Below are 14,682 nucleotides of genomic sequence, written 5' to 3' on the forward strand. Positions count from 1 at the left end.
ATTCATATTGAATAATATTAACGAGGGCGTCAACCTTTTGAGGTCAAAAATAGTAATATATTTTTCATTTTTTGGTCAGTTTTAATATAGTTTACAACTGACGATTATATATTATACCCATTCGACCAAAAAATATATGACGTGATTTTTCATTTAAATTCGTAAAAAACCCTTACCTAAACACACTTGTCTGTGGAACATAATAAAACACCAACAACATAATTTTATAATATTTTTTCATTTTTTTAAAAATAAAATAATTAACTATCAATAAATATTTTTTTGCCGGTTACCTCATAGTTATTGTGAATATATTTTCAATAAGTAATATAATATATTAAAATATATACAAAAAACACAATAAAATAATCAATACCATAAAAAATGACTATACTTAGGTATATTGTAATAACTATTAATTAATCAAGAAAGCTAGTCCACACGCCCACATAGGGATGATTAATTTACCTGTTTTTAGTAGAAAAAGGTACATTCCGCTTAATTAAGCTATTATAGTATTTGCATCGAAACTAAGCTATTTGCGGTTAAGAAATGTAAGTTTAATATTCATAAATATGCAAATAAATATGAATTTAAATATTTTATATAAATCTAAGGCACTTACATTAACCCGTGTGACTTTATATTTTTACAGTTTTCCAATAATATATGTATAGAGTGCATTACTGCCAACTGCAGATTATACAATTAAAACAAAATATTTAAAAAAAAACTAATTACAGGCAATATACAGGTAGGTATATATTTTTTCGGAATATGACACTCGTATTGTTAAGTATTTACCAGATAATTTAAATAAACAATTAATAAATAGTCGTATCTTGGTAAAACCTAACCAGATACAAGTTAGTTGGTATTGTACTATATATATTTTTATTATTTTTATTTTTTGTTATTTCAAAGCTTGACAGACATTTTATAAAGATAAATTATAAACAATTTAAATACAATATCAACATAATATTATAAATAAATGTAATGAAAAGCATGACAATACAAATATAGCAAATAAACATATCAAAGGAACACATTGACTATTTGCGTGATCCGGTCCTAAGATTATCTATTATACGTCAATAGAACTAAAAGTCTAGTAGACTGGTGTCCAAATTAATTAGACTCATTGTTAATTGAATCAGGCCATCACACAAAAAAATATTATTATAATATAATTTAATATCCTATCTAATTTTCACTAAAATTCTCTCGATTTTCAGTAAAACTCCGCAGCTACGTTCCGATTGCGAAATCAGGACGAATTTTTAATTTCACAACAAATACAATAATGATTGTTATCATAATGATTTCGAACAATAGTGTTAAACATTTTACCTACCTATGGGTTATTTCCACGTGAAATCTCGCAAAAAACTACACAAAAACAAATAATTACGTTATTAATAATATGAATTATTTTTACGTGGTGCAGTGTGTTTGTGTATTCGTGTTTGCCATGTACAAATGTTTACTCATCATTTGGTCGAACCAGTACCAATTTTTTTACGTAATATTTATGTATGTGTGGTTCGTTATCGAAAACGTCACGCGCCACCGAATTAGCCGATAAATTAGTCAGATTTCGATTCGATTAACATCCGCCGCCGGCCGCAGCAAACGTCAAAAGCTCGAAGTTTATAATAATAATAATTTCTGACGCAATACGATTTGAAACACGAAATTTCGGCCGCCTAATTCGGTATTTGGGACACATGATTTATAACACGGGAGCTGAAATAAATAATCGTACGACGCGATGACACTTGCGGCGATGGATTATTTATAATTATTTAGTGCGAGGTCATAAGGATCGATTCTAGTCGCGATTTTTGTCATAACCACATTTTAAATCATTCGTCATGGATGTGGAGAAAAAAAATAGATTTTTGATGCGAACAAGTCAATATTATTAAGATATACCATTAGAGTACCTACTCACAGCCGAAACGTGTTATTATGAATAAAGGTACCTAGTTTGATATACAAACTTATTTTATTGAAATGGAATTTTTCCCCCAAAATATGTTACCTACATATAATCAAAATTAGTGATTTTTTATTTTACTTTACTTTTTTTGACCTTCGTCGTAGGTAGTGATATTATTTTTGTCGTCGTCGTCGTTGTCTCGAAATGCAATACGCGTAGAGGTACACCTATATGATATATTATTATAATATTTTAAGAGATGGGCAAACACGCAACGAGCGCGATCGATCGGATTCGTGAATTATGGGTGCCTATCTATAATAATAATAATAGCGCAGCAGCTACCGTGCCCCGCGGCCGACGGCGGCGCCGAAAGATTTTAATTTTTCAGACTGCTTTTGTTTGACTTACGAGTCTCTGGAGACTCGTAACTTACGGATTCTGTCGGCCACGCGTACGACGATATTATACACTCATGTTCGCATGTATGTTTGTCGCACACAAACGCATCATGCGCACTACTACACTGCGCAGCGAACCTCACAGCCCCCCACCTGCCTACTAATTTATTCTTTTAACCATTTCCTCCGTTTTCTTTGACGACACATTACACCGGCTCTTCAATTGTTGTTATACTTTTCTCATACCTACTCACCCCCCCCCCCCCCCCCCCCACCAGAGTAAAACATTTGCTTGGGAAATATTAATTTTACTATCGTTCAAAATAATTTCCCGCCTTAACAAAATAATTCTATAGTAATATTATAACACCCTGTCAGTTGTTTTGGTGTTGTTTAATTTCTATGAATATGTTTTTTCGCCGTGTCATTTTCAACTGACACGATGTGTTTACGAGTACACGTATTATAATTGATAGTAATATTCTGATTCGAACGAATAAGTTAAAAGACACCATCGCATCTTAAGATGAATTTCATTTAATTTGATGTGGATACTATATTTTACTGTTTAGTATTAATTCGAAAAGTCTTGCGAATACAGGTAAAAATTGCAGGATGGTAATTACTGGACTACCTACTCGAGAGAAATAAATAACTTTTTTCGGAGTGAATTTTCAAAGGAATTGATATATTTATAATATAAAATAGTTTTATCTAAAAATCGAAATTTCTATCCAGTTTTTATCAATACTTTTTGAGCTGATACGCCTAAATTACCAGCTTTTTTATATAGGCATATAAAAGTAATGAATACAAAATAAATTGCATTGCATAAAGCGCGGGTACTTAGGTTGCTATACATAGTCTTCGACGATACACCAGACGAGCGTTTGTATGCAATTATGTTTAAAATAGATAGATTTAATCAAAAACAAAAGGATGGATAAAAATAAAAGTCACTTGGGATTCTAATTTTTGTACTGAACATCAATAAAATGTACCTATCCGAAAAAAAATCATTTGACGAGTCGACGGAAACGGGATAAGAAAAGAAAAAAGAAAAGAGAAAATGTAACGCGTTCCAAGCAGGAAGTTCTATTTATTTAGTTACAATTGTGTATTTTCGATATCTGTTTGTACGTGCTGTGCATAGTAAATCGAGGATAAGTTGAATGAAATCGAATAACGACATGACAGAGCTAGGAAAACGTTTGAAAAATATAAGACATTTTAAATCGCAAATATAGATTTATATAAAAAACCATCAACTCGCTCACTCAAACAGGTATAATAATAAAAATAATAATCATTTCGATTGTTTCCGGAGCTAAGGGAAACGTTAGGTATGGTATTCAAATATACAATACCTATACAATATGCCATGGCGTAAAAAAGCGTCATCCGTATTCTATTCTCGTCGAATCACATTTATAAAATTAAAATATTTATAATAATGGTACGAGATTTAATAAAAAATAACAGCCAAATAATTATTTTAGATACAGAGTGGCACAATGAATGTATTGATTTTAAAATGATGTGTGTTATTTTAATTTTCTAGTAGAAGAAATTTTATAATCATCAACTTTTATGAAGCCTTTTTGTACAATATACGATCTAGTTGGAAATTTCTGGAGCCAAAGTTGAAAATTCTCAGTACTTTTTAAGAAAATCTAGAAAAACTAAAAGAAAAAATTCAAATATTTAAAACTGTAATAATTTTGTTAAAATAATAAATTAATGATCACCATGGTTACCTAATAGTTGGACAGTCTTCGCTCAGAATCGTTTATTTTCACCGTATACAATGATTTATCATTCAATTCAAATTTCATACAATATCGATTAACAGTGACTTTACTCAATGACGAGATAAACTCGACTCCTACAAATGTAAAGCAGATTGGTTATACCTACTTCCCTCTTTTAATACAAATTAATTTATAAATTTGAATTTTTCATTTATTTTTTACACTTTGAATATTTTGTAGGGTTATAAACCCGAAGCAGTATATTTTACAATAATTTGTATTATTATTATTGTAATATCTAGTATTTTTTCTCGCGAAAAACACTTATAGGTATATTTAGCAGACCCGTACGACTTCTTCTGACCGAATAAACTATATAACTTTGACATTAGTTTTTAATATAATAATATGTGGTTTTTACTACGTCGTACGCATGATCGGTTTGGTGGTGTACACTAACTGCAGTAAAGCATATTTTGGTAACATTATTATAATATATGCGTGTTTTGACTGGTTATGGTTTTGGTACATAAAACCGTGGCAGTGCAATTGCAAGCCGCAAACTGCAGTGCGTGATGTATATATAATAATGCACTCGCCACAATCCTATTTTCAAATACCAAAATTATTCGTAGAGTTTTAATACTTCAAAAACTACATGATAAGTTTGTGTATATTTTTATCAACTGAACTAGTTATCTTTCAACAGACGTCGTTTAGCAAACTAAAAACAAAATTAGTCATCTTTTTTATTTTATAAGCGCTTAAAATTCAAATTTTGACAAGATTCAATAAAATCATGAAAATGTACAAACTGTTAGATAAAAATGCATAAGTTTTTTATTTTAATACTTTAAAATTTGATATAAAATAGAAAATTTTTCTAAGTGTTTTTTTACCGGAATTAAAATAAAGTAGTTTAGCGTATAAAGCCAATCTATGATGTTTAGCTAAATTTTATACTACTAACCTATTTATATCATTTTACGGTACACCAGTATTGACTTATAAGTTAATAACAATTAATACATAGTAATATTACCTATATGAAATAATGTCATAATAATTATTATTTAATAGACAATTCAATTAGGAAAAAATAAGTATTCAGCTTACAGTTTTAACTATTAAGTAGGTACTAATAGAAAAATACATAACAAAATATCCTTTGAAATAAACTCTGACTCACCATCTTTGGTCCTCTTGACCGTTTTTCGTACGCAATGATTCAAATAATTAGATTCAAATTTAAGAAAATATTATCCATTATAACAGTGATCTACTCGATGGGTACATTTGAAATTTACTTTTCAGTAGAGAGACTGGTTCTTTTTTATTTGTTTTTAGATCACGGTGTACAACAAATTGCACTAGTTATTAAACGAGGTACTCGAACAAAATATCATTCGATTTCTGATGTAAAAAAAGTCATTCGTAATAATAAAAAAATATATATTATTATGATAGGTTCGCGTTCGATGCATGTACATAATGTTATTTTACTGCACACGTAGGACATGCAAATCACAAGCAAAAACAATGCGTGTCCGTATACGGGCCGGATTACTTTCTTTAATTTTTAATTTAAATTCACTTTGAAATCATCCGGTATAGATGTGTGTTGTAAGTAAAATAATAATAATTCACATATATGATCAGCAAAAAACCAGATTTTCAAACGAACAGAAAAACCGAGAAAGCGCATTAATGATAAAAATAATATATTGGGTTTCGTTTCCCTCGTCGGGAACACGTCGAACAGCAGCGAGTTTGTCGTATATTTTTTTCTTCACACCTTCTATTATACACGCATTTAACAATGTAAAATATCGTATTATAATAATATTATTATACATTATATCTACACATTAAGGCTTACGTGGTAGTGTAATATGTGGATAGAACATTTCGTAAATAAATTATTTGCAATTTGTTCTTTTCAATTTCCGGAATTACCATACCCCATTCATGTTGTACGAGTATATTATTATTACATCAGTGTGTAATATGTGCGCTTATTATATACGTACATGGCACGTAATACGTATAATAACAATAATAAGATAACGTTATTATGCATACTCGTTTCTATTTGTTTGTTCCATCTGCTAGCAGGTTGTTTTTTACGTAGACCTGTACAGTGCGCACTATCGGCTCTGTCTCTCACCGACACTCTATCTCCCTAGTTCTATATCTGTATTATTTCTCTCTTTTTTTTTTCTTTTTCGCTTGGCGTGAAAGGTTGGCATTTCCCTCGGAGTTTACTTTATAGTTGCTGGCGACGCCGTGGGAAGGAAATGCCGCACGTCCAAGAAGCCGGTGGTTGGGTACCCGGATATAATATTGTGGTGGATAAGTTTCCACTCCTCAACACGGAAGAGTTTAATATAAAAAATACCTACCTACTATTTAATATGTATATTGTGTATCGTATAAAAGAAAAAAAATATATCGCCGACAAAGTGGCCGTTTCCGGCACACGCAACGTGCGACCAAAACACATCGACACCGCCTCGACCCTTCCTCCCACCCACACCACGCACACGAAAGTTCAACCCGTCCCGCCAACTTACAATCGTTTTTCACGTTCCTTTGGCCCATCGCAGAACGGTTTAGCTGAAAAACGAAACGTTAACGGACTTTGTGTACAATTATTATCATTATCGTCACTTATGCAGTCCGGTCAACCACATAATAATAATAATAACTACAACGGACGGGTTTTCTGTATAATACCTGTTTTAAATACTATGTAAAATTTAAATAAACCATTATGGAACTTTATGTTAAAAAATCGATGCTACTCTGGTAAACATTATCAGAATCTCACAATGTTCTTACGATATTATGATATTACACAATAATTATGATCACGCGGCGTTATGGATAGGCAACTACAAGTCGTTATTAGTGTCTAATTGTTGGTCGGTGTTGAAGATACATTGCGATCGAATTTATTTCCAGACTTTCTTCAGTATACTTACTATTATTTATTGTTCGTGCAGAAGTTTGGTATTTCGTTTTTCCATTATTTTTAGTTTAGTTAAGGAGAAGAACATATAGTTACAGTTAAAAAATGTATAACGTTACATTTCCCTATCACTCAAGTAGTTGCGTGTCTGTATAGAAATTGTCTGCCAATTTTTAAGGGCACTATTGCATCAAAAAGGCCGTTTTTTATATTTTAATAGCATTTTTAAATATTTTTATGGCGTTTAAATCCGGGCCCTAGTTTGTCGTACATTACGCTAGTACTGTGTTACGGCTACAGTGTTTACATTTTATCATGTCGCATACTCAACTGCGGCCGGCGCAGGGTTTTTCGGACTCCAAGGCGTACGTTAAGTTTAGATAGCCGCTCACACTCTATACCGTCATCACTGTACGGTGTGATCGGTATATAATATATACTATATATATATATATATATATATTATATTATATTATATTATAGTGAACGTTTTCGTTTGGACGTTGCATGCGGCATTTACCAGCAGAAGTGTGGGACAGAGTGGGTAGGGGAAGGTTGAAAACCGACGAGAGTTGTAATTACACTAGTCGTATATACGGGATATAATGAAATACACACACACATACACACACACACACACACACACACACAAATATATATATATAGGTAGTTATCTCGTTCGGTCATTTATCATTCGACTCGGATGAATTAAAATTCACACATACACACTGCAGGCAGATAGAACTCGACGTATATTATTGCGTATTGTCTATCGCATCCGAAAGACGACCCTTCGCGAGACCGTTCGTCGAGAGCTACAACCCCGTCGAGGGCTACTGCGATGACACTGACGACACGGAGAGACGCTGCGCGTGACGACAAGATGCGTGTCGTACCACCTCTGACAGATTGATGTTGGCGACGAGTATAATGTATAATAATATATTATATTGTTTGGATTTTCGCACCACGGTCGTCCTCGTTGGGGTTAGGCGCTAGCTTTGACCTTTGTCAAGGCGTCCGAAGACTCTCACAAGTAGAAAACCTATGACTGAAAACACACGTCCGACCGATCGCATATGAGGGAGCCTGGACGTAAACGAGTTAAAAAGTTAAAGTTAAGTTAATTTTAACTTTTTAAAATTTAATTTTCATTAACTTAATTTTTAACATAACTTATTTTGATTGATAAAAACTTAATAAATAATGAGTTACTTTTAATCAAATCCAAGTTAAGTTAATTTATAAATAATTAAATAATAAATATAATAAAAATAAAAATAATTATTAATGTTGCATATTACATAAGCATTTACTAGAATAGGAAATTAGAAATATAGTTAAATCAATTTTTTGTTCCATTAACCAGAATTCTTCAAGAAAAATAACTTAATTAAATAGTAAATACATATTACAGCAATAGCCATTTAGTTATATATTATATTATAATATATAGGTGCGTGTATCGTATAGTATGTAAAGATTAAAGATATACCATACCATATTGCGGCAAACGGGCATATTGTAATAATAATAATTAATAAATACTAATAACTAATAAGTTTAATTATATTATCTTATTACATTGATATAGATACAAATCACAAATATACAATTCTCAAGAACATATTATAAAATATTTTCGCCATAAATAAGTTATTTATTTATTTATAAATCAAAAGATTGTACTTATTTCGACATTTTCAATTTCGTATGATTTGGTACCTACTACAAAATTCTGTTAATTCAGTATCTAATAATTTAATTCTATGTATAGAAAAGCTATTTCCTGTGTTCAATAATATTTATGGTTTTTATTATTTTAAACCATATTACTGCTGGGTATTTATATAGATATTAAAAAAAAAAAATAATAGTAACTTAACTTAAGTTAATAAGTTAACTGAAAATGTTCATATAACTTTTAACTTAACTGAGTTTAAAAAAAATAGGTCAACTGTTAACTTCAAACTTTTTAAAATGTTTTCCATCAACTTAACTGAACTCAGTTAAAAATTATCATTAACTTGCCCAGGCTTGCATATTAGTGTAAATACAATATAATATGCGATACAATGGTTATTATAATATGTGTATACACATCAGTCCAATTAAATTAAATTAAATTAAATTAAATCAAATTATATTATATATAACAACTGTCAACTTTATGACATGCATAGTTGCATTGCTGCTTCACGTGCAATACGCTTGCAAGTTGCAATATTGTTTCTCGCTTGAATATAATAGTATTTTATTAATGTTCAGACGGTAATATTTACAATTTATGTTCGTTAGTAAAATACGAGTTTAACAGAAGTCCTGTTTTAAACCAAAAAATGTGGTGGGTTGCAGTATGATAAACATTTTTAATTTTTAATTGTGTATGTAGTAACTATCAGATATACAGAATATTATGTGCCATTTATATTATCATTGTAACTGTAATTATAATAATGGTATTAATATTAGTACCTAAAGGTATACCTAAATCAATAGTATACTGCAGATGTATATAAAATAACATAATTCTATTATGATCTGAAAATTCTTTATAGTTTCATTTTTTTTTTTTATCAAAGAATATTGAAAATGCACGTAAAGAATATTTTGTTAACATTGTTCTCGTTCTACAAGCGCAATTGAAACATACACACATTCATCCAGCGCCAAAAAGGAAAAAAAAATTATTTGATGTATATTATATACCTACCTGCAAGTACCAATAATGAAAAAGCACCTTTTATTTGTACATATAATAATATAATGCACTTAGTTATCATGAAAGCTTCAGAGGTGTACCAATGAATACATGGGTTAATCTAACGAAGTTTCCGCGAAACCCCAATGGCTATTCGGTAAAAATCAAAGTGTTTGCTACATACATTTAATTTATTTTCGTTTTAGCAGAAAGCTGTAACTACAAAAAAAAATACTATTTATATAAAAAATTATATAGTATATATTATTATGTTATACAAAGTGATTTACCAAGCATAATCACCCCCTCTTTTTCATCATTAATGTAGATATCCAAAATCTGATTTTTGTACTTTTTAAATAAACTTAAATTCCTTACACTATTTATACCATACCACTTTCAAATTATTGAATCGGTTTTTACTACCACTGATTATAAATACTACATTAATTATAATCAATGGTACTGCTTACTTAAGGAGTATACTGTGGAAATACAAACTTCTGTTTTTAAAATGAGAACCCACCTTTTTAACTGTAAATTATTTAGTAGATACATTTTCTGAAAATGTTGACTTATCAAAACTACTAAGAATAATAGATCCATGATAATGGGTTTGGAATATATCGGGACTATAGTAATTTTAAATTTTTAAAGTTTATGGCCGTTCTAGTCGGAATTTTCTGTCTTTGTCCAACACACGCACAGCATAGGATTATAGATGTGTTCTATTGACAACGTACCAATAAATCTAGCGAAACGATAAGAATTCTGAAAACAAATTTGAATTTAGCATAAAGTCTACAATGGACTAAACGGGCCACTTTTTGGAATTCATTTTTAGGTTTTTTTTAATGATTAATTATATTTTCAAAAATGTTGAATTTTTTTAATCAATTTTATTTTTAAATTAAGGACTGATATTTCAAAAAATGACCTGGACATTTTTTTGCAGACTTTATGCTGAATTCAAAGTTTTAATTACTATTCTAGTTTTTATCGCCTCAGGACACTCCTTGAATAATACAAAAAAATTCAAGAATTTGAAAATATGGTCTTTGAGTATATTATTTGAAAATTCTAAAGTTACAAATTTGAATAAATTAATTATTAAAAGAATAAATGGAGAAGATGTATCCTTAGTAAATCACCCAGTATACCTAATGATATTAATTATATCACCATATACCTATATACCTGTATACCTATATCTGTATTGTTATTTTCGTTCGATATAATATATCTTAAATCGCGAATCTAGTTTTTGTTTTGTAATAACCATAATTTATAATGGCTTTGCTATTTATGAATAACAGTGGTTAACAACTGAAAAGCTTCATATCGTGCTGATGTACACAGGTACACCGTCTACTCCTATCATGTCGTTGTGTTTATAAAGGACGTGAACGATAAAAACAAAATTCAACCACTCGAAAATTGATTTTCAAATAATATAGCTGCGCGTGCACCGTGTTTTAACCGAATAATATAATAATATTATATTGTATATACGATGCGAAATATACAATATAATATACTCGACTTAAAGTAAGACCTGCAGGTGATATTTGCGATTCGCGGAATTAATTATTTTTATTCCCCCTCCGGAATACAAACAAACACACACACACACGCCGAAGTATAACCATGGATATGCTACCAAGCAATATAGGTATATAATATTTTCAACTAGATGCAATGTTCCGCACAAACAATACTTTATATATATATTAATATAGGTTTTGGTACGTCATGAGAAACTGTACGAGCATTATACTGTCCGCGTTCAAAACAATAGATGCATTGTTATCATCGCGTATAATTAATAATTTTGATTAGACACCAGAGCACACCGAGGTTAGGCTACGGCAAGGAATCCTTTTCATTAATTCGAAATTGTGTTTCATGTATAAATCTATTCTATAAAAATAAAATATTTAACGATGTCGTTAAGTAGGTATAATCATAATTAGTTACCTCTTCTATATTTTTGAATAGAGTCAAGTTATATATAACACGCGTACAATTGACTGGGTCTTGCGAAAGTATGATGGCGAAGTAATCGTTGCTAAGTAAATAGGGAAAAATTCAAATAAAAAATAGTCTGATAATTTAAAATTGCAAAAATTTTGATGTCGCTCTGCTGTACAGTATGTTACAAGTGGGTCACTGTAATGGATGGTGTAAATTTTAATTCAATGATATAATATCATTGTATAAGAAAAATGATTCTGAGCGAAAATAGTCTGTCAGCCTATGATATTACCAAATATATTTGATGATATTATTGTGAATAAAGTAATTTATATATAACCTATTTACGTGGAGCCTTGTTTTAAATTTTCAATCCTTAGCTATAAAAGTTAAACATTTTATACATTTTTAACTACAAAATAATTAATAAATTATAAATTTGATAAATGTTGTCAACATTTGAACTATAAATGCTTATAAAAAAAATTGTGCCTATGTATTTTTAATATTTTTCAACTGCTATTAGAACGATATAATATCAGGAGCCTTATATTACATTTTCATGCTTTTTTACCCAACAAATAAAATGTTATTAATATTTATAGAAAAAAAAATGAAAAAATTGAAAACTGACAATGTCTGTAAACAGTTCAAAAAGATTCAAAATATTTTATAAATTTTATCGTGTATAGAAAATGCTAATATAAACATTCAGTGAAATTTTTAAGTATCTACAGTCATATGTTTTTTAATTACACCAAAATAAGAAAATCGTTACACGAGAAATCGAGTGAATTTCAAATGTTGTAAAAATATGAATTTCAAACGCTCATAAAAATTTAATTTGACTTTCTTGTAGACATTTTTTTTTTTTTGATAAAGGTAGACAAACTTATGGATAATCTTGGATTACATTTTCAAATCTTGGATTAAAAAAAATTTTTTTATGAATTCTCAACTCAAAATAATTTGCTATTTTTCGTGATTTTTCCGTATTTTGTCAAGATTTGAACTTTAAATGCTTATAAACAAAAACTGTAACTAAGGATTTTTAGTTTTTTTCATCTGCCTTTGAAACAATAATCTAGGAGCCTTCTATTAAATTTTCAAGCTTTTTAACCCAACAAATAAAATGTTATTGATATTTATAGAACAAAAATTAAAAAATGGAAACTTAAAATGTCCGTAAACAGCTCAAAATATTTGGAAAATGTTATGGTGAATAGAAAATGCTAACATTCAGTCAAAATTGCATGCACCTACGGTCATTTTTTTTAGAGTTGCACCAAAAACCAAAATCGATTTACTCAAAACAGACTTTTCGTAAAACTTCCCGTTTTTTCTTAATTTTTCTTTTGTTTTTCATGTCGCGTTTGAAAACTACTGAGAAATTTTTACTTTTGACCCCCCAAAGTTCCAACTAGATTCACTTTCCTATCAGAAAAGTTACTGTTGAAGAAAATCCAAGCACTTTTACTGTCCTAAACGGTGATGACAGACACAAAACAAAATAAAAAACACACATCATTGTAAAATCAATACATTCATTGCTTCGCTCAGAATATAAAATAAACATAATTATTTCCAAAACATTACAAGTCCCATCACACTCCACACCAGTACTTGTTCTTAGCTTAATTTTTGTTTTTATTAGTAGGTACCGGTTGTCTTTTTCATCGTACAGATTATTATGTAGATTTATCATTATACTTATAATTACACATTGGTGACTGCGGCCAACCACCGCGCCGCACCCAGGCCCCGAAGTTTATTATTATTTACATTTGTCTATACATCAATATTCTCAGTGCAATATTTCATAATAGAATTTGTATACATAATATTATAATGCGCGTATAAAAACAATTGAATTGATGGGTTTTCCTTTTTTCGCATGGAAAAAAAACGAGAGAAATACCTGACAATATTTTAAGACTAGAATTTATCGATGCTAACTGAAATAAAATATATTGTGTAATATTCACTTGTGTTAAAAATGCGTATAGCATATTATTATATTATTGTATATAATATATTACGTACAAAAAGCGGATGACAATCAATCGTCAGTAAAGAAAAATTGAACTTTTTGCGAACACATAAGCGCGTTATTATGTTCGAGTATACGTATTTATACCTATTATATTCGTTACGACGTTACATAAAAACGCTATAAATAAAAGTAAAGTCATTTACGATGGGAAACGGTTTTTTTTGTTGGTTTTAGTTATTTTTCGCGAGACGAAGGATCCGATGTGTAGGTAGTATATGCTCACGCGAAAACGGGAACTGTGTTTTTAATTGCTTACAATACGAGGGACTTCAAAAATAATATATTATAACGACATAAATAGAAAATAAATTACGTAACCGTTCGAAGATAAGGCGGAACGTTGTTAACAACGTGATTTAGACCACAAACAATCATCCCAGTGAACACTATTCCATCACCAATATCAAAGACTATACAGTATTAAAATTCATATGTGTATTTTTCCACGCCCAAAACGATATCAAAATACAGTATTACGATGTATTTTATGTCCGTAAAAAGTTGTAGGGTAGTTATAGGTTTTGATTAGGTATTCACAATTTGAGCTTTAAATCAATGATACATTGATACCATATTATGGCTCATATTTTCAGTGGCAAGTTTAGAGGATGAGGGTCCCGGGATACTGTGTCACCCTCCGCCCAAAAAAAAAATTAATATCGTACATGATATTTTTATTTAATATATTGCTGTTGTGAGTGTAGTTATAAATTTAACTAATACATACAATTATTTACATGATGACTATCTATATTATTAATAGTCTCTGTTGTTGTATTATCGTTCTCATACTAGGTACTAAAAGATGGTCAAATTAAAAAATATAGTCTTCAAATTAACTTTTTAATTTTATGTTAAAATGAATCTTTTGGTCATTTGTGAAGGT

At 29.8% G+C, this 14,682-nt stretch overlaps 1 protein-coding gene across 2 annotated transcripts in view; it reads left to right on the forward strand.

The window, feature by feature from the left end:
• Positions 1 to 14,682, forward strand: part of LOC132939839 (lachesin) — a 197,684-nt gene that overhangs the window by 59,870 nt on the left and 123,132 nt on the right. The gene's annotated exons all lie outside the window — the stretch shown is intronic.

Source organism: Metopolophium dirhodum, chromosome 2, assembly GCF_019925205.1.
Source record: "Metopolophium dirhodum isolate CAU chromosome 2, ASM1992520v1, whole genome shotgun sequence".
In the NCBI taxonomy this organism is placed as follows: domain Eukaryota; kingdom Metazoa; phylum Arthropoda; class Insecta; order Hemiptera; family Aphididae; genus Metopolophium; species Metopolophium dirhodum.